Here is a 27,853-nt window from a genome sequence, read left to right on the forward strand (position 1 = left end):
GTGGTAAAGGGGAGTTATGGTAAGCAAAAAGACTTGCCCGCTAGTATCCCACTGAACTGGAAGCAAATGGAGCCTGCACTGACAGAGCATGTGGCTTGGAAATGCCAGAGAATAGGGCATGAAATTTGGGGATGAAAACAAGAAGATATGTTAAAGTGCTACATGTGAATTTTTCCTAACTCCAATATCATACTTCAACAAGCAGAAAGAGAACCCAGGTTTCTAATTCCAAGTTAAAAAAATAAATGAAGCACTCTTCTTTAGAGAACTTGAAAGGTATTCGAGTAAAACATGGTTTAGACATTTTGAGTTTGCCCAGAGTGATAGTGAGATTTGTATGATTACCCTAAAATACAATAGGAGATATCGGGGGTCCTCTTTGATCATACACTCATAGTTCCCAATGAGCTCTTCTGTGCCTCTGTCCTAAAGAAAGAAAAATAAATCCCACAGACCTCACTGAAAATGACATAACTATAACAATAAAAATGAACTCTGAAAATACAGATAGAAACCCTTAAAAATTATGAAATAGCCCCAGTTAGATTCTTGAGAGGCATGTACCATTACATCAAAGCCAGAAAACCAGACTCAAAGACAATGAGTAAATAAAGGATAATACCGCTTAGAAAATAAAATATAAAATATTCAATTTAAAAGGCCAATAAAATAGTTGGAAATCACATTGAAAATACTTCCTAGAGAGTTCAACAAAGGTCAGAGATAGAAAATGTGGGAGAAAAAAAATACATGATCAAATCAGGAAGTTCAACATTTAACTAATAAAAGTTCCAGGTGGAGGAAAAAGAAGAAAAGATAGGAGAGATAGGTATAAAAGGAATTATATAACAAAAATTCCCCAGTTTAAGTACAGAAGTCTCCAGATTAAAGTGTCACATCCAAAGACAAACTATTCAACAAAAATGAAGCCAGTACAAAAGTGTCACCAAAAGGGCCTTAATGTTTCTTTCACTTTGACAAAACTTGGCAGGTTTCTTCCTGGCTATAGGTTCCTGACCTTCCTTTCGTTAGAGCATTTAGTTTATAAAACTTGTCATTGTAAATCCTTTCTTTGCAATTTTGAGATATAAATCTTCTTCTAGCCTCTTGCCAATTTTACAATCCAGGAATGATGTCCTCCAAGACCTGGAAGGCAATCCTTTGAAATGTAATCACAGAAGGAAAGGCACGTTTAGTTTCTTCCATAAAAGGTGAGAGTAGGAGCCAAACTTCAATAAACACCAATTAGCAAATGCAAAAGGTCCGATCACATTGATTAATTCCACCAACACCACTGTCATTCAGGACTTTTCCACTCAATAACCCCAGCACGTAAAACTCTTCCAACTCTTATTTCAGCAGAGTTGAGTTCAATCTGTCAAATTGCAATGGTTCTTCAGAGAGTTTTCCTTGCCTGTTTAACTCATCTGGTGCAATTTCTCTTTGACAAGTGCATCATCAACATTATTCAGAATATCAGGAATAAAGAGGGGATCTAAAATAACTCCAGGAAAGGGGGGAAATGCTATCAATATTCCAAACTTCTAAAGAATCCCGTCTCTACCCAAACCATACATCCGGAAAAAGAAAGAATATAAACAGTTTTACAAACATAGAAAAGTTTCCTCCTTTAAGCCTGTATTTCAATTGGATTAAAAGTATTGATGTGGAGGTCAGTGGGCTCTGCCTTATATCAATTAGGAGAGGTTTGGCTTCCTAAATAAGGAGACTTCAAAATAGAGTTATCTTGATAAAGATAGAAATGTATTTCTATCTTATATGCCATGGCTGCTATATCATCAAAGACCCAGAACACTTCAATCTCTCTTTCACCTTTCTCATAGTGTGGTTATTTTGACACTAGGTAACTGTTGGACCTCCAGTCATTACATGCCTATTCCATACAAATGGATGAAGACAGAGAAGAATAGACCTTTTTTTATGAGATATGCCAGACAATTCACACAATCCTTCTGTGTGTAACTCACTGACTAAAACTTAGTCACATGGTCACAGCATGATAGAACTGAAGCTGGAGAACATTGGCTTTTCTGTGGGGAGCCTCATGCTAAATATAGGGTTTTGATATTAAAGAACAATAGTAAACTAGAGACAATGAGGCAACTGTGATCATAACATGGCATTCAGAAAAGGTGGAGAGGATTTAGAGACTGGACAAGCTATTGGGGTATGAGAAAGGCATATGGCATAATGAAGAAGTAAATTGTTCATTTCAGAACATACTGTGGTATGCCTCTCTTATAACCAGATAAATAAATTAGTAAATATACTATATACATAATACAAATAGAAAGCACATTTTGATCAACATATAAAGATATAGATAGAGCAATACTTGCAACCACAAGTAGAAGAGTGTAAATCAACTTCAAGCATGTATGAAATACAAAAATTGACTATATATTTGACCACATTGTAAGTTTCATCAAGTCCTAAAGGAGAAATATCATAACAATGAAATCAAAAGAATTCTAATTAAATACCTCCCAAAATAATATGACCCCCACCACATTTCTTTACCATAATGAAAATGAAAACAGAATCTATTGACAGACCTGAAACCTAGGTAACTTCACTAACAATTGTCACCACAATAAACTTGAATTTAAAACAAAATTTGAAATAGTAATCTGTAAGGTTCCAAAAGTAGTGTTAATGCTATATAAAGATAATTTTCTGAATCTGAATAACACAAATTTTATGTTGTGAACTTTTTCTATCAGCTTTAATGTACAGTGAATGAAAATATCAGCCCAGGAGCCAAAAAAACAAATCCATTGGATATAAATAAAGTATAACAACTTTTGGTGATAGAAAAGTAAAAATACCTGTATGATACTACTGGAAGATATAAAAACAAGTTTCAAAATATAGGAAATGTGGTATCATAGTAAAATGATTCAAATTATCTTTGTATACACACTTAGTTAATACCCCAATTCTCACTAAGAAAATAGGATTGATTTCTTTTTCTTTTGATTTTCTCAAATCAATGTTTAGATTAGATTCAGGTTGTTACGTAAAATTCCCACCACATAATGAGTGCTTTCTATAATATAAATGCTGAATCTTGGGGAAATAAACTGAGCACTAGGAATTTATCATACATTTATCAAAAAAAAAAAAAAAAAAAAAAAACACGGCCAAGAAATATTCACTATTTTCAATGTCATTCTGACTTGCACATGTCAACAATATACTTTTCTTGCCTTGTTTCCTATTTGTCTGTTGTTAAACTTACCAAAGAACTTTTCTTGATATAGGCTGTGAATTTTGCTTTCGAGAATATTTCCCTTTTTTCAATTAAAAAAACATACATTCACAAGTACTGGGAACTAGAAGTTTACATATTTTGGGGGTACACAAATTATCCAATAACAGTATACATGATATTGTACACTTCCTTATATACACCTTTTAAGCCAGGTATTCAGCAGGTGATTAAGTCAGTTTACCAATCTAACACTGGGAGAAACTGAAATATAGGCAATTAGAACTTAGAAACCTAAAAATCCCAAGTTACAGAAAGTATCTTAAAGGATGTTATCTGTCAAGCCTCTGAATTTTATAAGAAAAATGTGCCTCTCAAAAATATTGCTTCTTCAGGAAAATATATTGAAATTGAAACATAAAAATAAAGAATATCCCACATCAGATATTATTGCAGGAAATTTGAAATCTGCCTCACACATAAATATCTAAGGAAACAATTGACTTTAACAACATTACAAATCCTATAAAGTTTAGATGATATAATTGTGAAGAATGCCTTACCTCTCCTGATAAGGTAATATACTGCTATTAGAAAGAATACACTAGGGAAATTTAGACTTGCATAAACCCATCTTCACTTATCTATGCAAAGTCACATCATAATAATCTTCATTCTATTACTTCCTAGAATCTAATAAGTAACTATTAAATTCATTAATTCCTTGTTTTCAATAGCGGGTAGACTGTCTGATGGTGTATGTTTAGAGATGCTGTGATTGAAACAGGAACAAAAGGTGCAAATGTGTGCTAATGGTCTTTGTGCTTCTCCCACAGGGAGCTCTGTGAATACAAGGAAAGCGAGCCCTGGAGCAGCGCTTAAGGAAAACAACTGTGTGTTGGTGTCAAGCTCAAATTCAAGGTTCAGTAGAATGGGCTACCTTGTCATCGGATAAAATTGGGAAGCCTCCAATGGCCTAAGCTATAAGTTCCCCTCCTGACTCTGGTCCCACAGCTAAGGTCCCTGAGCCAGACAACCCTCCTCATCACACAGACTGGACAGAATGCCTGTTTCTTCCTGAGGGGTGGTCCCAGTGCCCTGACAGCCTGCAGAACTATTCACACAGCTCATCATCACATCCTCCCATGGACAACCAGGGTCAGCACACACTCTTCATCCTATAAAACCTGTTTTCTACTGCCCCCATTGTTTCTTTCACCCCCAGCGTAACCCCTCTGTGGTCCTGTCTGGCATGAGGTGTCCTTCTCCCCCAGGCTGTGAATATGCCTGACTGCTGTTGATCTCATCTGGACACCAACAGGTATCCAGCATGTCATGTGTTCAGCCACCCACATAACCCTAAGGACACGAATGCCTCCCTCAGTAGTAGGGTAAAGAGGAGGCAATGAAAACACACTGTTAGTTAAATGGCTACCTAAGCAAGTAATTCCTGGAGGCCAGCAGCATCCCCCTGAGACAGAGTGCCAGACCTCCTGCGGCAGGACAGAGAAGGACCGTCTTCTTACAAGCCATGTACTGTACCTGGACATCAACATGACTTTGTCACCTAATGAACAAAAAAGAAGCTACATGCTCCACCAGTTTGTAAAGGTTTGGAAATAAAAAATATTCTGGTTAGACAGACTGAGTTGATTAAAGTATGGATTAAAACTTTGATGCCTCGGAAGAAAAAGATCTTTTTTAAGCCAAAGTTGTCCTGTGTACCTGTCCATAAACCTTTTTTTTTTCTGTTTTTTCTGTTTGTTGGTTTGTTTTAGGAAAACCATGTAACACTGAACAGCATCTAGCCTTGTGCAGAAAACATTGTAGAAACATTGTTTACGTCTTTGGCTCTTCTATAACTCTCCAGTCGATCATCCACATAGTAAACAGAAGCATCTACCCAAAATGCCACTATGACCAAGTCACACCCTACTTGAATTCCTTCGATGACTTCCATCTCCTAAAAAAGTATAAACCCCTAAAGATCATATCCAAGGCCATAAATGCCGTTCTTCAGTCCCATCTCTCATTAATGACCATAGCTTTTTCTTTTTAGGAAAAAAAAAAAAAACTGAGCATGTGTACAGCCTGAGGGGAAGTACTGAGTGGAGAGGACAAAGTTAAATATGTGGGAGAGACGGGATGAATAATAGAGTGATATTCTGGAGTAGGCTGGAGAAATTAAGTAGGAAGAGACACAGCTCATACTCTGATCTTGACATAATGGAGGTAATATATGAGCTGGCAGAAATAAAATTAAATGCGGGGGGTGGAAAAGCAAGATGACTGAAAGCCCAACATTCTCACTGAAGAAAGAAGAAAGGTCATCTGCTGAGGCCGAAGAGAGGAGGGACTGAGTTGGGCTTGAGAAAAACAAGGTGAAAATTTGAGATAGTTGTTCATATAAATAGGAGGTAGACTTTACTAGGACTCACTGAGGCCCATCTGAGACAAGGCTCTCGTTTGTAGAGCTGTGTGTTTCAGCCGAACAGAACTCAATCACCCTGGTGCTGAACTATCAGAGTAGACATTGCAAATTACTTTATTTCTCCAAAGTTATAGTTTGACTGGACTATTCGTAAAAAAAAAAAAAAAAAAAAAAAAAAAAAAAAAAAAAAAAAGTGGTTTCCAAGAGAATTGATAAAAAACAGTTCATATCACTGAAGAAATAGGGTCAGGAATGTGTATGGGTGAGCCAAGGAAAGAGGATATGGCTTGGAAATAATGACAGTCCCAATTGAGGAGAGAGCTCTCTGAAGTAAAATATCATATGGAGGCATGAAATGCGGAGAAGATGGCACTACTATTACAGACTTTTAGTACTTACCATTTCTGAAATTATTAGAGCAACTCAAAGGATAAAAAGTTCTAGCCAATATCTCTTAAAATCCCCTGTGATTATAGCAATAATTGGAGTAAAGAGAGAGATTGTGAAATTGTCTTCAAATCTTCAGAGAATGGGGGCGGGGGTATTATTTATTTAATTTTAAGTGATAGAGAAAATCTATGAAACATGGTTAATTTATTGGTTCATGTTTCTGAAATTTGTGTGATAATTCTGGCTTCATGGATTAAGGACTCAGATGATATTATAAAGATTAGAGTTCTCTATATCATTGAGTTCTGCTTCCCTATTTTTTGCATGTTGACTTTAGGTCAGTTTCCATGCGGCAGCAAACAAACTGCAGCACCTCCAACTTCATATTGTATCATATGCAAATTGGGCAGGAAAAGTGTGACTAAAATAGAAGCCACAGAGTGTGCACTAAGTGGACCCATCCCAGAAACAAACACTGTGTCCAGGGAGGGTGAGACCCTCATTGGCTACAGCAGGACCACATGCTCTACTCCCGGAATAGGATGAGACCTCACTCAAACCAGAAGGGTTGAGACTGGGGAAGGCATAGATCCCCAAATAGAAATCAGGGTCTGTCAGAAGAACTAAGATGAATGAATGACACACACAAGTCCTCAAGCCATAGTCACTCTAAAGTTTCTCATCCTCAAAAAGCACATGACATGTGTCTCAAGATATGACATGGAACAATTCAGCCGGCTACGTTACTCCTGCATATGAAGCATTTCCAACTTCCTAACCCTCCACATAACCTCCAATCAGCCAAATTCCTGCTTTAGTCTGTCACTTTCAAAATCCCACCATGGTACAATTTCTATTTCACTTAACATTAGCTGCAAGAAAGAGAAACCAACACTACATGCTGGAAGCAAACAGAAAACAAAATGAAAGAAAACACCAGAAACCAAATTTTTCTGAAGTCTGAAGAATCAGTCTCAAAAACAAGACAGGGATAAAGGTAAGTGTGGAGGTTGGTTACCAAGAACTCATCTTTAATTGTGGAAATGCAGGATTCAATGAGCTCCAATCTTTGGCAATATTTTGTACAACTCTGCTCAAGATTCCAAGTCTAGGGCAGAAGTGTCTGAGTGGCCCAGCTTGGCTGATGTGAATCGAGGCTAAAGGAGAGGCAGGCACATTAATTTAAAGTCATGTTACAATGATCCAAAGATAAAGAAGAAGTTACACATACCAGAATACCAAAAACAACAAAAAAGCAGCCACTATAGGAAGTAATGCAAAAATCTTTTGATGAGAACAAGGAAACATACAGTGTAGTGATAATCATTTTGCAATATTTAAGGGTACCAAATCAGTATGTTGTACACCTTACATTTACACAGTGTCATAGCTCAATTATAGCTCAAAGATTAAATAAGCAAAAATATAAACTCAGTATGAAAAATAAATAAATTTGTAGGGTGGGTTGGGGTGGGGGAGCAAGATAATTATAAAACCAGAGAGTAAAACCCTGAAAGGAAAATGGATACAACCATAAAAGAATAATGAAAAATCATAATGAGTCCTTATTCCTGAGAATATTAGTGAAGAACCTGAATGCAAAGGGAAGCCAGGGCAGAGGGTGTTTACAAAAAATAGTGACCACTCTGCAGGACTCCAATGGGCCATCCTGTCTAGGTGAGAGAGCCAGGGTTTATCCAGGAAAAGGTCATGGACAGAGAACTCTTTAGGAGAATGAGAACAATCAAAGCCTCAGGTCACAGGCCGGACTGCAGTTTGGTTTTGTGGAAGCCTAGGCAAGCTCCAGTGAAAAGGAGGAAAATGGTGAGACATTATTCAACCAAGGAATATCTTGACATGTATCATTGAATTGTTCTTTGTGGTAGGACACTGGTACATTTAAAAGAAGTATATGATACGGTCCCTGATTTCTGGTCTCTATGCTCTAGCATTTCATCACTGGTTAATAGAACTTTCTGCTCTAATGGAAGCATTCTGTAATCTGTGCTGTTCAAGATGGCAGCCATTAGCCACATGTGCTTATTGAACCCTGGAAATATGGTTACCATGACAAAAGAACCGAATTTTAAATTGTATTTTACTGAAATTAAATGACTTAAGTTTAAATATGAATAGCCACATGTGACTAGGGGCTACAGTCTGAGACACACAGCTCTAGATGACAGTATCATATGAAAATGGGGAAACTTGCAAGATAAAAATAGCATTAAGTGACACAGTGGAAAAGCCTCCGAATTTTGTAAATGGAGATTTAAAACAGGCTTTGGATTCACACTTGCATGAATAAGAATTCAAAAATAATTGTTAAATTCATTAAAACTCCCATAGGTGGCTTGCTAAACAGGTGGACATAAGTAATTTTTTTTTTTTTATTATGCTATTCCATCTTAGAACGCAGATGGCTCACAAGTAGTGGAGGGGTATTCACAGCAGAGGAGTCACTGGCCAGACAACCAGGAGAAAAGTTCCCTCTATTATAGGCACTCACACCTCTGAAGCCAACGACAGGTTACACATACCCACCTGAGGCTATTCCAGAGACAAGACAGAAATTCCTCCAACGGCTCATAACTAGTTATCATGGGTTTTTGTCCTCCAAGCGTGACAACTACTTGTGGAATATGAAAGTAACTGAGGATTTCTAGTACTCTTTTTATTCCCTCTGTCAGATACTATTCCTACTGACTTAGTTAATAATTGGTGCACTCAGACAAATTTGAAATTGCATACCTACTGGCTTAGTTCATCTGGATAAAATTGCTCCATAAGTGACTGACTTTTCCCCTCCCTACTAAAACCAGTCCTGTAAAAGTCACCAATCGAATTGAACAAATGCACCAAGGCTGTACAGAACGAGTTTCTTCTTCATATTCCATTTCACCTTTCAATCAGTTTTTTTATTGAGGCATTTTCCTATGTACCAGCATTTTTGCTAAACAATACATATTTATAAATTCATGTAATTGTTGATGCAACAGAATGCATGAGGCTCCACTGTTACATTCATTTTAAAGAAGAGGTAGCCAGTGCACTGAGTGGTGAGGTAACATGCCCAAGGTCAAGGGTGTGATGTGGTGCAGCCAGAACTCACACAGGAAGGTCTGGTTCTAGAGCCTTTGCTCTGAAACTTCTCACTATATTGCTTCTCTCAGCTCACACACATGTCCACATACTCGCATGGACATGTGCACACACAACCAAAAGAGCATCTAAAACTAATTTTGGAGCATAAAGAGACACACGTTACCAATCCCTTTATTTACGTGTATCCTCCTTTTTCTCCGCCCTCCTGGCACTTCGAAGGAACCACTAGAATATCGTGGGGAAGATATTCTGGGTCACAAATAATCCCTAAATTAAATACAATACACAGTCCTAGGGAAAGAAGAACTATTTGTGCAGGTAAAGCGTTTTCCTTCCCATAACAAACATCCTGGAGGGAAATTCAAGGGACGATTTCTAAGTATGTTCTAAATAAATTGTCCTAGTAAAACAAAAACAAAAATGCAGAATGAGATCTCAGCCATGCAGAAGCAGCCATGGCGAACAAGGTCGTCACAGCCTGTGTGTAACAAGAACATCTTCAATGCCACAGACTTGACAATGAAAGAACACACTGAATGTTCTCTCTGTCCATTGCAGTGTTAAACTAAGAAACTGGAAATGAGACTATTTCACCAGGACACTTACCTTCAGTGGGGTTTTATGAATAAAGAGTAAACAATTTAGTGAAGCTTCATTTTTCTGGCTGCCTCTTTTACGTACGAGGCTGGTCCGTTTCATGAGGCTGACACTAGACTAGTTTGTGGAACAAGGTCAATAAAGAAATCACTTTGAACAAGGCACACTCAGTTGCACTATAACCAAATTCTCGATTTTGAAGAGAATGTTGCTGGTCTTATCTCCCTTACACATGACAATAAGCCCTAATGCATGTTTGCAGGAACGTGCAGGCTGTTCCCATCAACTCACAATTGTTGTTTGGTCAGACAGGCTGTTATTTGTTGATTTGGCCCCATGTCTGATTATACTAAAGCTCACGTGTACCATGTAAGGCAAGCAGAGATCTCTAACGTGCCTTTGCTTATTTGGGTCAGCTGCCATCACAATATTCAGTCTGCTTGTCACATACCCCCCAAAGCACTCTGTATCTCTGTTGCAGTCATTGCTACATGTGTAATCCTTTTTTTATTTACTCTAGATTGAAATTCCCTAACTTCAGCAGCCATGACTGTACAATTATCACTCTATCCCCAAAGCCCAGTACAGTGCTTAGAATAATAGGGTTTCAATGATGTGCGGGCTAAATGGGTACATTTAGGCTAGCTAGATGTGGGGGGGGTTTTGTTGTTTTTTGTTTTTGTTTCTTTTTTTTTTAATTTCCCCAAGCTATGTGCATTGCTGAAGTGGAAGGATACCCACTGAGTTGAAAAACATTTTTTTTAAATAATTTATAGTGTACTAGGAACTACGTAAGGGACCTCGAGTACATACAACATAGTCCCTGCCATTAGAGAATCTTAACAGAGAAAGAGGTTAACAACTATAATACGGTTTCCTGAGGTTTGCAAAAGGATCATGGCATAAAAAGAACACTTTGATCAATCCCACTTGGGAAGGCAGTGGTTGATAATTCAGAGAAGGCATTATGAAAAAGTGAATGCTTACAGCTGGCCTTAGAGAATTTCTGACGTCCTCAACAGGACTGCCATGAATGTATGAGCAGGCATGCGGAACAGCACGATGAAGTCCACACAGAGAAACAGTCCAAAGTGACTGGAGTATGGATGATGAAGAGGAAAGTGGGAGAAGACAAGATTAAAGATAGAGGCAATTGTCGAATCCTACAGAGCCTATAAACTATGCTCGAAAGTTTAAACTTTATACAATGGACCAATATTTTCTAAAATGTTTATTGAAGCAATCCCAATAGAAACTTAAAGATTTAATAATCAAATACATTATGGAAGTGCTACATACTATGTCCACCTAAATAGTCACAATGCACATGATCTCATTAAAGATACTGAGAAGTCCTGCAACCCAGATTAACATTGCATAACTCACAATTTCACAATTTGCCTGTGAAATATGTCTGTGTACATATGCACAAAATCTCTGCTAGCAGCCCTATGTGATACACTTTGTAAATCACAGGAATCAGCATGAGAGGATTTTTGAAGACAGCAATCATTTCATATTTCAGGAAGATCATTCTGGCCAAAAAGGGGAAGATGAAGAAAGTGGGTTTGGAGGTACAGAAAACAGTTAAAACACTGAAGTAAGAATGAGCCAATAAACATGAGAATGTGAAAATAAAAACAAATTTGGGGCATTTAAGAAAAAAAAGGAGTTGGTGACTAGTTTGATTGGGGAATTAGAAAGGTGGAAGAGATGCTTTTTTTCTAGGTTTTTACATTACATGAGTGTAGAAGGGTAGCCTTAACAGGAAGAAAAATGGGCTTTGTTAAACATAAAACAAATATATATTTATGCATATTAAGTTAAAAGTTACTATGGGGCATTTAATTCGAACTACGCAGTAGGCAATTGACATACGTTTGCTTCATTCATACTACTTCTAGAATGTTTCATTTTATGTGTATTTATATATTCCTTTGTTTAATGCTGATTCTGCTACTACATGTAAACTCCTTGAGGTGAACACGTAATGTGTGTTTGATAAATAAATTTTTGCGGAATACATGATTCATGCTGTGGAGAATTTTATTATTATTATTATTGAGGATTTGCTACAGATGAAATGTTTGTGTCCCCACAGAATTCATATGCTGAAACCTTGTCTCCAATGTGATGGTATTGGGAGGCGGGGCCTTGGGAGGTGGTTAGGTCATGAGGGTGGAGGCCTCAGGGATGGGATCAGTGCCCTAAGAGACCCCAGAGGACTCCTGGGTCCTTTGTCCCTTTTGCCACATGATTATGAGGTTACAGCAAGAAGACAGCTGTCTATGAACGAGGAAGAGAGCCCTCACCTGACACCAAATCTGCCAGCACCTTGTTCTAAGACTTCCAGCCAGAACAACAGAAATAAATTCTCTTGTTCATAAGCCTCTCAGTCTATGGTACTTTTATTATAGCAGCCTGAGCTAAGACAGCCAGACTCCTTAGTCCTTTACAGACTAGGGGGGCTGAGGTTAACGTGCAGTGTTAACAACAGCCAGTATGCCTTCTGGTCTCACCTGGTTCTAAGAAAATGATTCTTCAGAACTCTCAGTGGAGACACCACAGGCATTGTCTCCTCACCACTGGGAGCTGCAGGAAACCCACTCTGATTTGCAGATCTCTTTGGTTTTCCTCTTCAGCCCCCTGCTCTGAGCTTCGTGAGCATGTGACAAAGGCCTGAGGTACCGACAGGATATATGTTTGATGCTATTGAAGCCTCTAGTTTATAGGACACCGCTCTATTGCTATTCTGACACAGCAGCCTCAGTGGACTAAGACGTTATTTAAATAGTGCGGTGAAATCCAAGAGGTGGCTGTGGTTGAATTAGGGGGAGGGGCAGTATGGTTGGCCACAGCTCCTTTGTCCTTTGCCCCAGTTCATGGAGAGGACTGGCTCAGGCGAGCTTCATAAACACAACATGCAGAGAGAGCCACACACCATTCCCAGACATGAAGTTGGGGGCCAGGGAGCAAAACGTTCAGAAGGAAGTAAATATAAAGACCTCCTCCTTTATCATTTCTTCACATCTCCCATAATCTCCTCTCCATTCTGGATCTATGGGCTCCTCCTCTTAGAAGGTATCTATCAGGAGTTTCCAGAAGTCTGACAGAGAAGGATTCAGAAGAAAGGAGACGCATATTTAGTCCATGGCCGGTTCTTGCCTGGGCTGTAGGAGACGGAAGTAAACCTGGGCCCTCAGGTTTCCCCACTGCTCGAATGGAGCTCAGCAAGCCAGCAAAGGACACGGGTTCTGCATGAGGAGACGGTTAGTGACAGAGAGTGTACTTGGTAGGAGGACCTTCCCCCTTTTGTCAGGAAACAAGGTATGGCAGTGGGCGATTACAGGTGGCCAATGTGGACAAGTGACAAACGTCAGTCATTTCTCCAAATGTGACAGATCAATAGTCACATATGGGCAAATTCCTTGATGCTTTGAGTTCCTGGGATGTCCCCTTTAAACACAAAACTTTTTGTACAGCAATAAATGATGGGGGGAAAAATCTATGTTTCTATATTGTCTGTATGTGCCATGCCTCCCTAAAGAAGACAATAAAAGTCCACCAGAATATTAGCAGCTCATCTGTTTAAATCAAAATGCATATCAAATGGGTCTGACATTTAATTAACGCAGGTTACACATTTAGTATGTGTTAAGAAACTATTTTTCTATTAGTGTCAGGTGTACAACACAATGTAATAGTTAGACATTTATACCCTGCCCAAAGTTAAGAAATTATTCTCACATTTAGTAAGAAAGTATGTTACAGGCCACTAGAAAACATCCAGTATTTTCAAAAAGCCATCTACGGTCTTTAAATTATTTTGCCAGTTCTCAAAGATACTACTTGTCAGGACACTAGTCGTGCTGGAGGAAAGGCCCGCCCTAGTCCAATATGACCTCATTTCAACCTCAATACAATTGCAACAACCCTGTTTCCAAATAAGGTGACATTCTGAAAGACTGGGAGTTAGGACTTCTACATATCTTCTGGGGGACAGAATTCAACCTGTAACAGGCACCTTCCTAAAATATTATTTGATCTACATAACAGAAAAAATTTTAGATCCGATGAGGAAAAACCTGACTTGAGTTACCATAACCGATAATAATAGCCTCTCCCCCTTTAAGTGAATCCACAGATCCAGGCTCTTTGTGTTAAAGGGAAATGGTATCTCCTTGGAAAAGAATGCTACAACACTGACACAAATATACGTAAATCTTCCACCAACCTTCCCCCCAAGGGATGTGCCATCCGGTGCTGGGATAGTAATGCACTAGGGAGGAAAACTTGCTCAATTTGAGGGGTTTGCCAGAAATTGGTTCTGAGTTTATGCTAATCTCCAGAGACCCCAAATGCCACTGTGCTCTGGTCAAAATGGAGTTTTATGGGTACCAGATAATAAGTGGAGCTTGGACCCAGGTCCTCCTTATGTTGGATCCACACTTCCCTTGTGGTTATGTCCCAAGTTCCTGAATTTACAAAGAAAACTGACATAATCAGCAACTGGCAGAATCCCCTCCTTGATACCCAGACCTGTGGAGTGAAGACTACAGTAGGAAGAACCAGGCTTCCCTTTCCCACCATGGTAGTAAACCAAGGGCATTGCCATGTCTCTGGAGGAACTGGTAAAATTAGTTCCACCAGCACATACATCAAAGATGGTGGTAATTCCTATCATATTCCATTAATACTCAGAAGAGTGAGAAGCTGCCAGTCCATTACCTTAATATTTTTCCAAAAGTAAGTAATAACCTACCATTCAAATTCAGCACCTTTTACTCAGTCTTCTCTTCTGAACAACTGCAGCATTTCATTTTTGACTAAATTATTTTGTCTACTTTGTTCTTGTTTTCCAAGCGTATAGGTCCAATCAGGAAAAGAGAACTCATTAGGTATTTCAAATAGGGGGGATCTAATGCAGGAGGTTCATTACACAGTTGTAGGAAGGCTGATGTGAAGGTAAGAAAATGAATCACGGAAAGAAGTTAGCACTCTAAGAGTGGGAGAGGCAAGAAGTGAAGAGGGAGAGTTGCCAAAATCTGGGACGCAGAGCAGGAGCCCCAAAAGGCAGGTGCTGAGATCTCTAACGGTCCACATAGCTGGTATTCCCACCTCTATGAAGAGGTACCACGTGCCTGGTGTTCAGAACACCAAAGACGCTGGGGATTGAGCAAACTCTGCTGCTGCCAGAGTCATACTGACAGCAACTGGGAAAACAGGAGGTTCCTCATCTCTTTCTCCTACTTTCCAATTTCTCTAGTGTTATGTGTTAGCAGAACCTAACTGGATGCCATTTGTCAAGGGAATGATGGAAATTACATTTCCTGAATGCCAGCCCCATCGTTACAAGGCTGGGCAGAGAAGCATGGCTTCTCCACCAAGAGACGAGAAGTAAATGCCACACCGTGGCATGAAAGCATCTTTATTCCAGGTGGAGACACAGCATCGCTCGACACAGAAAGCACAGGTTTTAGAATCAGTTGGACTAGGAATTAAAATTCAGCTTCACATTTCCTTGTTAAATACCAAACTTCTCATGCCCAGTTCCTTCCTCTATAAAATGAGAATTGGAATGCATTCTTTAGAGGGATTTTGGAGGGTTACATTAAGGAAAGAATTGTACATAAAGTATGTAGGAGTACCACCCAACTAGTGGCCATGTGACAAGCGCCTGTGACTTCACTGCTTGTTCCACTGCCAGGCATGGAAACGCTCTCCCTGCTCCTTCCAGCTGCTGGTTCTACGTCTCCTCCACTGAATAATCATTGCTTTGTTTCTCTGTTGTCTGACTCCCCAATGTCCTGCCCCTGAACCTCTTCTTTACTCCTATGTTCCTTTCCCTTGCAATGCATTTATTCACGTTTCAAATATTCTATGTAAATGACTCCCCGTTTTGATCCTGCAATTTAGACTCTCTCCGAAGATCCAACACATAACCGAGGTCTGACAATTAGGTTTGCGAACACATCCTAGAAAAAGTGCTACCTACATCGCTGATTAATATCACCATGGTCACCTTCGAAGTACTCCCCTTGGGAAGCTCTGCACCGACGCCAGTGCCTAGTCCACCCTTCAAAGCAATTTTGGAACTCTTTTTCTGGAATGGCCATCAGACCTCTTGTCATATTACGATTGATGTCCTGAATGTCATCAAAATGTCTTTCTTTCAATATTTCCTTTATCTTTGGCTAAAGTAAGAAGTCATTGGGGGCCAGATCAGGTGAGTAGGGAGGGTGTCCCAATACAGTTATCTGTTTACTGGCTAAAAACTCCCTCACAGACAGTGCCCTGTGAGCTGGTGCATTGTCGTGATGCAAGAGCCATGAATTGGTGAAGAGAGCCATGAGTTGGTAAAACATTCAGGTCTTCTTTTTCATGCAGCCTTTTCAGCAGTTCCAAATAGTAAATTTGTTTAGCTGTTTGTCCAGTTGGTATAAATTCATAATGAATAATCCCTCTAGTATCAAAAACGTTTAGCAATATCATTGCAACAAGTTTGCAAACTTAATTGTCAGACTTTGTATATTGCTTTAAAAGAAACCTGTATTGTTTATTTCAATATCACAAGAAAATCTCATTTCAACACATGCAGATTATCTTTATTCTTTCTTAGTAGTTGCATAATACTCCATAGAGGAGAAACACTGGCTATTTCCCTAAAGGATGTGGTGTACAGCTGAATTAATTCTGCTTGTCCAAAATTCTTCCTCCTCTTTCCCACCAGTTCACAAAAAATCTGAGTAAGTGTCAAAGTCATGACCACAGAAATCGCCAAGCACATACACACATATACAATAATAAAAGTACTTTATGAACTAATGAGGGGGGTAGGATATTAAAAACTAAGGGGAAAAGGAACATTTTCAAAAATAATAAATCTCATTAAGTTCATGAATCCTAGGGTAATTTTAAGAGTGTGATTTTGTGAAATTAAATGATTTAAACGCAACATGAATGTCATGTTCATTTTTGACCCACATTTTATTTTAAAAGAGATGTTAAATAGAAGATAGATTTTAAACTCAGGTTGTTTTGGTTGGTCTTAAAATTTCAAGGTGAAGAGAACATCATTCAAAGTGGCATTTTGGAGTTTCTGGAGGCTTTCTTCTATCGAAATGAAGCATGTAGCCCATTAGTTATTTGGTGAGCAAATTGATTTCTGTGGGTCCCACACTTGGAGAATAACACATGGTGCAGACCAGCATCCATGAACACTGCGAGTATAGCCTGGTAATATGCTGGATGTTTACTGAGTGAAGCAGAAAATTCTCGTCTTGGTAAGCAACTGGGCCTGTGACTTCCAGTGGCCAAGAAGCACTTGCGTGCAAAACGTGATAAAAATTATTTTCAAAATAACATTCTTCCAATCTATGAGGTAGCATTTCTCCTGCAGTATAAAAATATATTGAAATTATGATATTGAGTCATCATTTTGTGCTAGATAGGGACCTGAATTTGGACTCAGATGCCATTTCCATGATTGTGGCTGGGTCCCTGAACAGATTCTATTTTCTAGTCTCTAAAATAGGAATAGTAGACGTGGCAGACTCTTAAATTTGGCAGACTCATAATACACATAGAAGCACTTTGCACTATGTAAAGCACAAAAAAAACTAACCAAAATGTCAAAAAAAAATCAGGACGCAACAGCAAAAACCAAGGCTGGATAATATGCACAGAGCATGAATGAGTGCTCCGTTCCTACCCCTGCAGTGGAAAGTTGAAATGAAATTGTTGGCACTTTCTACCACGAACAGGAAATTGGCATTGATGCCCACTGTGTTTACTGATTGGGTGGGCATATAGAGTTCTTCACACATGATAAAAGACATAGCAGTGGAAACATGCCAGGAAAGCTTACTCTTAGCTTTATTCCAAAGAAATAGGTATTAGTGATTTTCTTGGCCATTTCTTCAAAATCTCACATGTGTGTTTTATATGCACTCTTATAAACGGTTTTCTGCTTCAAAGTCAACAACTTTTGGATGAGGTCTGAGTCATAGTTTTTACATAAGTGGAGGGTCAGAAAATAGAAAGAGTCAAGTGTGAAATTTGTAAATAACTAAAATTTTATAGAAATGATTTTTCTAATAGGCAAAATGAATGTGACCAAAAGATCTTCACATATACACATGAGGGTTTTGTATGAGATATTCTTGCTCTTGATCCAGTTACACATCTACTCATACTGTGTGGACATCTTCTTGACAACGAACACCACACAGGGTACGTACCATTTCCCCGAAAATAAGACCTAGCTGGACAATCAGCTCTAATGTGTCTTTTGGAGCAAAATTTAATATAAGACCCAGTATTATATTACATTATATTATATTATTATATTATATTATTATATTATATTATATTATATTATATTATATTATATTATATTATATTATATTATATTATATTATACCTGATCTTATAGTAAAATAAGACTGGGTGTTATATTAATTTGTGCTCCAAAAGATGCACTAGAGCTGATGGTCCGGCTTGGTCTAATTTTGGGGGAAACGCGGTAGGACCGTCAGTAGGACGCACATACCCGTCGGATTCTGAGACTGAAAAAGGGACTTCAAACTCACTTACTTCCTACCTTGAAATATGGCATGTAAGCTTTGTGACATCATTATGTACCTGCTGATATGCTTCCTGATTTTTAAAGAACTGTCCAAAAGATTTGTTTCAGGCGGGATGGCTGATGCAGCCCTTCACCCACTGTACTCATTTTCTATTACTGCATAACAAATTACGTACCACAAATTTAGCAGCTTAAAAATAGGTCAGCAGCCCAGCACATGACTGGCTTCCCTGCTCTGGGTTTCACACGAGCAAAACGAAGGCATTGGCTGGGCTGAGTGCACAGGGCGGTTCTGTGAGAAAATCTACTCCACACTCATTCATTTTGTATGCAGAATTCGGTTCCTTGCTGGCTGTCAGTTGAGGCTGCTTTCACCATTCAGAGGTGCCCCGGTTGGCTACTCTTAGCCCCTCCATCTACAAGCCCACATCTTTCTTCTGCTTCAAACCTCTGCCTTGCATTCTGTGACCAGCCATAGAAACCTCTCTGCTTTTCAAGGGCTCATGTGCTGTGTCATCCTCCGATCTTTAGGTCAACTGATATGGTACTTTAATTACTAGGTTGGTGCAAAAGTAATTGCGGTTTTTGCAATTATTTTTAACGTTTTAAACCGCAATTACTTTTGCACCAAACTAATACATCTGCAAAATCTTTTCACAATAACTCCTATATTAGTATCGGATTGACTAACTGGGAAAAGATGTGTATATACCAGTGACCAAGAATTTGGGGGTTACCTTAGAACTTAGCCTACCACACACCTCCAAACTCTACCTAAAACTATGTTCCATATACACACACGGGTTGCAGCCTAAGAAATTGCCTTTTTCCTTATGACCCTGTAAACAGGGGGGCCCTGAGACATCACAGGACCCAAGTACATCTCATGGGATAGGGCCGGTTCCTGCAGCTCAGCTCCCTTGGTTTCAGGCCCGAATGCCAGGACCCGTGGTTGCCAAAGCCTGATGTCTAAGTTCTACATAAGCATGGCTGCCAGACGCCTGTAGAAACAGAGGATTCCAGGATAGAAACGCTGTAGCACAGCATACGGAGAACCCCAATTTGCTAGCTTTCCAAGTGTTTAATATATTTTCACTGGCTATTTTACAATCATCTGTTTTTAGAATCAGTGAGAAATATTTCATAATTATAAAGGGCTCAAAAGACCACTAATACTCCTTAACTCCTGACCCCAAAAGCACTTATGAAAAACCAACATAAAGTATATTTATTTTGAGAAATCACATGGAAATTCATGGACCTGATGTTTGATATTTACATACATTAACATTTAGTCATATCCTACTGCTTTGTAATTAGAGGCGACTCCCAAGGGGTAGAACGTAATTGCTCATTTTGTAGATGTGGCACTTCTGGATCGAAAAGTGATTAAAATATTTATACTGCACAGCTTGTTCAATTCACTTATATGATCAGATTAATTTACTGACGCTCTATGCATCAATATTTTTGTTTTTTCTCTAAAATGGCACTTGAAAGAAAATAAATGTTTATTACAGTCTTCACACCTGGTTGTACATTTGAAGTAAATAATAGAATGATAGATTAATATATCATAAATATATTACCTATGTACAAGATGTAAAATACAAAAAGGACTAATAGTCAAAATCGTTTGAGTAGGACTCCCCTAAGAGATAAAATTTAAATTGGTAATTTGTTAGAGATACATGATTTTGAAATTTGTCTATGTTAGGAAAATTTATTTTCCATGTTTAAAACATTTCTCATTATGATGAAAATTAAAGAATAATATGATGAGTACATTTATTGTCTTTATTTCTAGTAATAAAGTAAATGTTCCATTTCCTTTCAGGTGAACATACATACATTTATCTTGGGGAATTTAATATTCAAAATGGAATCTGTATGATACTTTTCTAGCTTTTCTAAATTAATTTCTATATCTTATCTTGGAGTTTAAGGACTAGATGTTGTGTTTGGGGAAATATTTCATTATTAGATCTCTGAATAGTTTAATGAAAGCAGCCCCCAAAATCACACTTAGGAAAGATCTGTATCTGTAAATTGGTTTTCAAAGGGTTGCATTTCAAATTATCGGTGTTATAAGGTCAAAACATAGTCAGGAAAATAATTATCCAGGATTGAGAATGCATAGCCATGGTCTCATCCATAACTAAGTAAATTAGCTTTGGGCATTTCCGACTTAAGCTAAAATAAAGAAGTGAGTATGAGAGGTTTAATTAAGTGACCAAAACACATGTCTCCTTTAGGTAATTTGTATGAAACTATATTACTGAAAATCAAATGTGTCTACAATCAATTTTAATATCATTTTTGAAGTACATTAAGGAAATACAAATGTCAGCCCAGGGGCCACGGGCGGCACTGATTTTCTATCTTTGAGTCTTGCTGCCCCGAGGAGCCATACAAAGATGGAAGAACTGTCAGAACTCGGCATTCCCATTACTGTTAAACATTCCCTGCCTGCAGTGTCTGACAACATGAAAGGAAGAAAAACAGAAGCTCATCCAGTTAGACCCTAATCTCTCCTTGACGACATTGTTGTAGTCCCTTAAGCAAAACAGAAAACAATAATTAAGTTAAGAAAAGAGACATGCCAAAATATGAATGCGCAGACTCTCTCTAGCCAGCAAAAGACCTCTGTGGTCAACGTTATTGATTTCACCTGGAGGCAAAATGTTCCGTACTCTAACAAATTAACCAAACGAATAACTCCAAACAGAGAGAGAAAAAGGTCTATAAAAACATGGGGATGGAAACATCTGGAAAGAACTGGGTAAATGGAGAAGGAATCCACTAAAGACACTTTGAAAATCAACAATAAACACTGGAGTACAATTGTGTTAAGCTGAATTTTTTCCCATTTTTAAGATGTGATCTCACATTACAAAAAAAATTAATTAAGTTAAATTGTCACTATACATTTTGAATGAAAGCTGAAGCCAACACTGAGGAAATTCTAGGATAGTGTTTATGGTTTTGCTAAATTCCTAAAGCTTGCCTTCGAGCTGAGTGAGGAAAACACACAGAGACCCTATCCAAACATGTGAAGACATGCAAATCACAGAGCAGTGCCCTCACTGGTAATCAGTGTGTTGAATGGGTTTCTCTCTATACACAGGTGTGTGCACATACACACAAGCACCAGTTTTCAAGGATGATAGCAGAGATGCAGGTGACTCTAGTCTCCACTTCCACTGCACAGAGTCACCCTTTTGCCCTGACTCCCCAAAAATAAGACTCAGTCAGACAATCAGCTCGAATGATTGGAGCAAAAATTAATATAAGACCCGGTCTTATATTAAATTATATTATATTGTAAAATTCATATATTATATTATAAAATTCACCAGTGAAGCCATCTGGTCCAGGGCTTTTGTTAGTTGAGAGCTTGTTGATTACTGATTCAATTTCATTGGTAATATCGGTCTGTTCAGATTTTCCTCAAAGTATTCCAAAAAATCCAGAAGGAAGGAAGGCTCCCAAGCTCATTTTATAAGCCACTATCACCCTGATCCCAAAACCAGGCAAAGACATTACAAAAATAGAAAACTATAGGCTGATATCCCTAACGAACACAGTTACAAAAATCCTCAACAAAACATTGGCAAAAAGAATTCAGCAATACATTAAAAAGATCATACACTAAAAAAAGAAGGCAGAATGCTTCAGAATTTTCTAAATTAAATATCATTGTCTAAATTATATTTACACTGTTGTTTTATGTCCTTAGCAGATAGCTGCTGCTTAAAAATTTTTTTAAACCTCCACTTCCTGACACAGATCCTACAGAAAAATAGGTGGCTTAATAAATTTTATACTTTTAATATTTAAATTAAAAGCTAGAGATGATTCTGAAAGACAATAAAATTATCCACTTTAGGGGGGGAGAAAAATCATACACCACGACCAAGTGGGATTCATTCCTGGTATGCAAGGTTGGTTCAATATCCGCAAATCAATTAACATAATACACCACATAAACAAAATGAAAAATAAAAATCATATGATCCTATCAATAGATACAGAAAAAGCATTTGACAAAATCCAGCAGCCATTTATGATACAAATTGTTAATAAAGTGGAAATAAAAGGACCATATCTCAACATAATAAAGGCCATATATGATAAAACCATAACTAACATCATACTCAATGGGGAAAAGCTAAATTCATTCCCCTTAAGATCAGGAACAGGTCAAGATTGCCCACTTTCACCAATTTTATTCAACATAGTTCTGGAAGTTCTAGCCACAGGAATCAGACAACAAAAAGAAATAAAAGGCATCCAAATTGGAAAGGAGGGAGTAAAATTGTCATATGCAGATGACATGATACTACATATAGAGAATCCAAAAAAACTATTAGACCTGACAAATGAATTTAGTAAAGTAGCGGGATACAAAATTAGAATTCAGAAATCAGTTGCATTTGTATACACCATTAACAAACTATCAGAAGAAATTAAGAAAACAATCCCATTTACAATTGCTTCAGAAACAATAAAATACTACAGAATAAATTTAACCAAGAAAGTAAAAAACCTGTACTCAGAAAATTGTAAGACATTGAAGAGAGAAGGTAAAGAAGATACAAATAAATGGAAACATATACCATGCTCATGCATAGGAAGAATTAATATAGTTAAAATGTCCCTAATGCCTACGGCAATATATAGATTCAATGTAATCCCTACCAAATTACCAATGACATTTTTCACAGCACTAGAACATATAATCCTAAATTTATATGATCATAAAAGACCCTGAATAGCCACAGCAATCTTGAGAGATAAGAACAAAGTAGGAGGTATCATACTACCTGACATCAAATCATACTACAAGGCTACAATAATCAAAACAGCATGGTACTGGCATAAAAATAGACACATAGATCAATGGAACAGAATAGAGAGCCCAGAAATAAATCCATTCCTATATGGTCATTTAATCTATGACAATGAAAGCAGTAATTTACATTGGGGCAAAGACAGTCCATTTAATAAATGATGCTGAGAAAACTGGACAGACACATGCAAAAAAATGAAGATGGACCACCACCTCCTTACACCATATACAAAAATAAATTCAAAACGGATTAAAGACTTAAATGTAAGACCTGAAACTATAAAACGCCTAGAAGAAAATATGGGAAGTAAATTTTCACACATCACCCTTAGTAATATTTTTACTGATATATCCCCCCGGGGAAGGGAAGCAAAAGAAAAAATAACATGTGGGATTACATCAAACTAAAAAGTTTTTTCACAGCAAAGGAAATCATCAATAAAACAAAAAGCCATCCTACTGAAAGGGAAGAGATATTTGCCAATGATACATCCGGTAAGGGGTTAATATTCAAAATTTATATAACCCAAAAAAACTTACACAACACCCAAAAAAAAAAAGCAACTTAATTTAAAAATGGGCAGAGGACGTGAAGAGACATTTCTCTAAAGAGGACATATAGATGGCCAACAGACATATGAAAAAATGCTCAATGTCGCTGTTCATTAGAGAAATGCAAACAAAAACCACAATGAGATACCACCTCATTCTAGTCAAATGGCTATCATCAATAAATCAACAAACAAGTGCTGGCGTGGATGTGGAGAAAAGGGAACCCTCGTGCACTGCTGGTGGGATTGCAGATTAGTGTAGCCACTATGGAAAATAGTATGGAGGTACCCCAAAAAATTGAAATTGGAACTATCTTATGACCCAGAAATTCCACTCCTGGTGTTTATCTAAAGAAATCCAAACATTAATTCAAAAAGTGTATGCACCTCTATGTTTATTTCAATGCTATTCACAATAGCCAAGACATGGAAACAACTGAAATGCCTATAGATAGACAATTGGATAAAGAAACAGTGGTACATTTATACAATGGAGTATTACTTGGCCATAAAGAAAAATGAAATCTTATCATTTGCAACAATATGGATGGACCTAAAGAATATTATGCTAAGTGAAGTAAGTCAGTTGGAGAAAGACAAATACCATATGATCTCACTTACATGTGGAATCTAAAGAACAGAATAAACAAACATAGTAGGAATGGACTCAGAAATATAGGGAAAAAAACTGATGGTTGCTGGATGGGAGGGGGCTATAGGGGAGAAGGTATGAGGAACCTCCATACTGTTTTCCATAGTGGCTACACTAATCTGCAATCCCACCAGCAGTGCACGAGGGTTCCCTTTTCTCCACATCCACGCCAGCACTTGTTTGTTGATTTATTGATGATAGCCATTTGACTAGAATGAGGTGGTATCTCATTGTGGTTTTTGTTTGCATTTCTCTAATGAACAGCGACATTGAGCATTTTTTCATATGTCTGTTGGCCATCTATATGTCCTCTTTAGAGAAATGTCTCTTCACGTCCTCTGCCCATTTTTAAATTAAGTTGCTTTTTTTTTGGGTGTTGTGTAAGTTTTTTTGGGTTATATAAATTTTGAATATTAACCCCTTATCGGATGTATCATTGGCAAATATCTCTTCCCTTTCAGTAGGATGGCTTTTTGTTTTATTGATGATTTCCTTTGCTGTGAAAAAACTTTTTAGTTTGATGTAATCCCACATGTTATTTTTTCTTTTGCTTCCCTTCCCCGGGGGGATATATCAGTAAAAATATTACTAAGGGTGATGTGTGAAAATTTACTTCCCATATTTTCTTCTAGGCGTTTTATAGTTTCAGGTCTTACATTTAAGTCTTTAATCCGTTTTGAATTTATTTTTGTATATGGTGTAAGGAGGTGGTGGTCCATCTTCATTTTTTTGCATGTGTCTGTCCAGTTTTCCCAGCACCATTTATTAAATAGACTGTCTTTTAATAAATGGATTCTAATAAAGGTATTAGAAAGCACAAATAGTAGTCACAATACTGTCATGGGGATATGAAATACAGTTTGACAAATATAACGAATAATTTTGTAAAGATTGTAAAGATTATGTAGAATGCCAGATGAGTACTGGATTATTAGGAAGACCACTTCATAGACCCTGTAGATGCCTGACCCCTGCACTATACACCTGAAACTGAAGTTGAATAATATTGAATGTCAACTATAATTCAATATACATAGAGTCACGGGATGTGGAGTACAGCAATGGAATTGTAATAGCTACCGTGTTTCCCAAAAAATAAGACCGAGTCTTACATTAAGATTTGCTGCAAAAGACGCATTAGGGCTTATGTTCAGGGGATGTCATCCTGAAAACCCATGCTACGGCTTATTTTCTGGTTAGGTTTTATTTTCGGGGAAACATGGTACATATGATGTCAGATCAGTAGTAGACTGGGGGTGGTTATCACTTTGTAAGGGGTATAAATGCCTAATTATTACATTGTTTTGTACACCTGAAACAAATAGGAAAAAAAAAACAGTCCCTATGGGTTTCAAAGAGTAAATGCAATTATCACAATTCTAATATCACAAAATGATTTTGGATATAGTATTCCATAAATTCTAATAAACCTTGGCAATCTTTTAAAGAACTATCTATGGTCTCCGAAACAGTAATTTTATTTTTTTATGCATTAATGAATGATATCAACTATCTCCCCCTACTGCATCATAATATGTCATTTATTCAATGATGATACTGGTGGCTGTTAAACTCTAAGGGATTATTCTTGGACCCAAAGATCATAAAACATTTTTGAAACTTTCAAAAGCAAAAACAAAAAAGGAAAATCACACAACAACAAAAAAAATCTTTTCTGGTCTGGTGAGTTAAAATGATAAAGATTTCTGCTTATAATGAGATGCTAGTTGAAGCAACTCTTTAGATTTCTCCTGGGGTCTTCACAGACATAATATTTTCTCATTATTAGGTCTTCAGCAGAAAGGAAACTGGATATCATGTGCTTTTCCATCTCACTGAGGAAAGGACATTTGAACCAGTAATTTAGAGCACCGAAATAAAGGAAAGATGGCTATAGAACTTACGACGCATAATTATTTCCCTGAAAGGGATGGGCTGTGAACACTTCCATTGATGCTGCTTCAGGAGGAGCTCTCCTGAGGAATCTGACTTGGGAAGAGGGGAACAAGGCAGAACAACTCTGTTGTCAAGCAGAGACACCTCATTTGTTTATCGCATCTCACAGCGATAAAGAGAAGATTTCTGTGACTCCCAAAAGGAGACATGAAATGGCCCAGGGCATACTTAGACTTTAGCCATCTAACCACATTTATGTGTGTATAGTAATCTCTCTATATTTTATTTTCATATAAAAATCTATAGAAAGACACCAACTTTTTAATATACAAGTTTGACCTCCAGAAATGTTCTACATTTAGCTGAAGACATAATTTAAGTGTTGACCCATGTGGCAAGCTCCCTGAAAGGAACTGGAGGAGCCAGAGCAGGGGTTCACAGCTGGGACAGCTAACAAAATCGGGGGTGCTTTCTAAAACAGGGCTGTCTGTAATTCCTGGGCAGGGAAGTCCAGGGATCCGGACATTGAAAAGCTCTCCAGGGGTCTGGAAGGTGTAGTCAGGGTGGAGAAGTACCAGGCAACAGCCTGGAAAAGACAAATATTCCACTTTTACTTTACAGTTATTGCTTTTCAAGGTCAGTCACAGAAGCCCCGACTGCAAGGTTAAGCATGTAAAGTGCACCATCTTCGGAAGAGAAGTCGGGATTTCAGAGGTGTCATGTCTACGAGCTCAGACTGTGACTGAAGGTAGACCCTTTCCTGCAGCCCCATTGCTGCACAACATCTGGTCTCTCTGATGCTCCCATGGGCTGCCCCTGGCTGCTCCCACTTCACTCTGGTTTCTGCGCAGTAACCACTGCACTGCTTTAGAATGTGAGCATGATCAGAGCGTGCTTATCTGAAATCTCCAAGTTTCTAATGTAAAAGAAGTTTGGGGGGAAAAAAATAAATGCCATCTAATCCCAGAATGACTGGGATTTAAAATCAGGGCAAGGAGGTGAGGTCCCAATCAGGAAGCATGCCATAAAAAGCGGGGGAGGGGCACAAAAAGAAAGTCTTGCTTGTGTACAGCTCTGGGTGCTTCCCTCTCCTGGTACTGAGTCTCAAGAAGCATAGACTTTCACTGCACACAGTTGTTTCCATTTCAGCTGAGCCCAAACTGGTCATTTCGTGCCATAATTTAAGACTGACACGAAAAACACTCAAGTAACCAGCAGTCAAATGATGTAAACATTAATGTTGAGATTCTTTTTAAAAGTGCCTGTAATGGTAATGTACTAGATAAAAATGAAGAGTTACAATAACCACTTGTCTTCATCCTTTATTCACCAGATAAACTCGTGGTCCAGGAATTCTTTCTCTACATGGCTATAACAGACGGTAAACTAATAGATGGGAATGACCGCTACTGGCAGAGGGCTTGACTCAGCCATTGCTCAGCGCCCACCTCAGTTCCTTGTTGGAAGGAGATCACATATCACTCAAGCAATCAAGACACAGTGACTGAACTTGTTAATGATGTTTATTTTTCTTTTGAGTCTGTCATTTGAAACTGGCCC

The sequence above is a fragment of the Rhinolophus hipposideros genome, assembly GCF_964194185.1.
Source record: "Rhinolophus hipposideros genome assembly, chromosome: 17".
Classification (NCBI taxonomy): Eukaryota; Metazoa; Chordata; class Mammalia; order Chiroptera; family Rhinolophidae; genus Rhinolophus; species Rhinolophus hipposideros.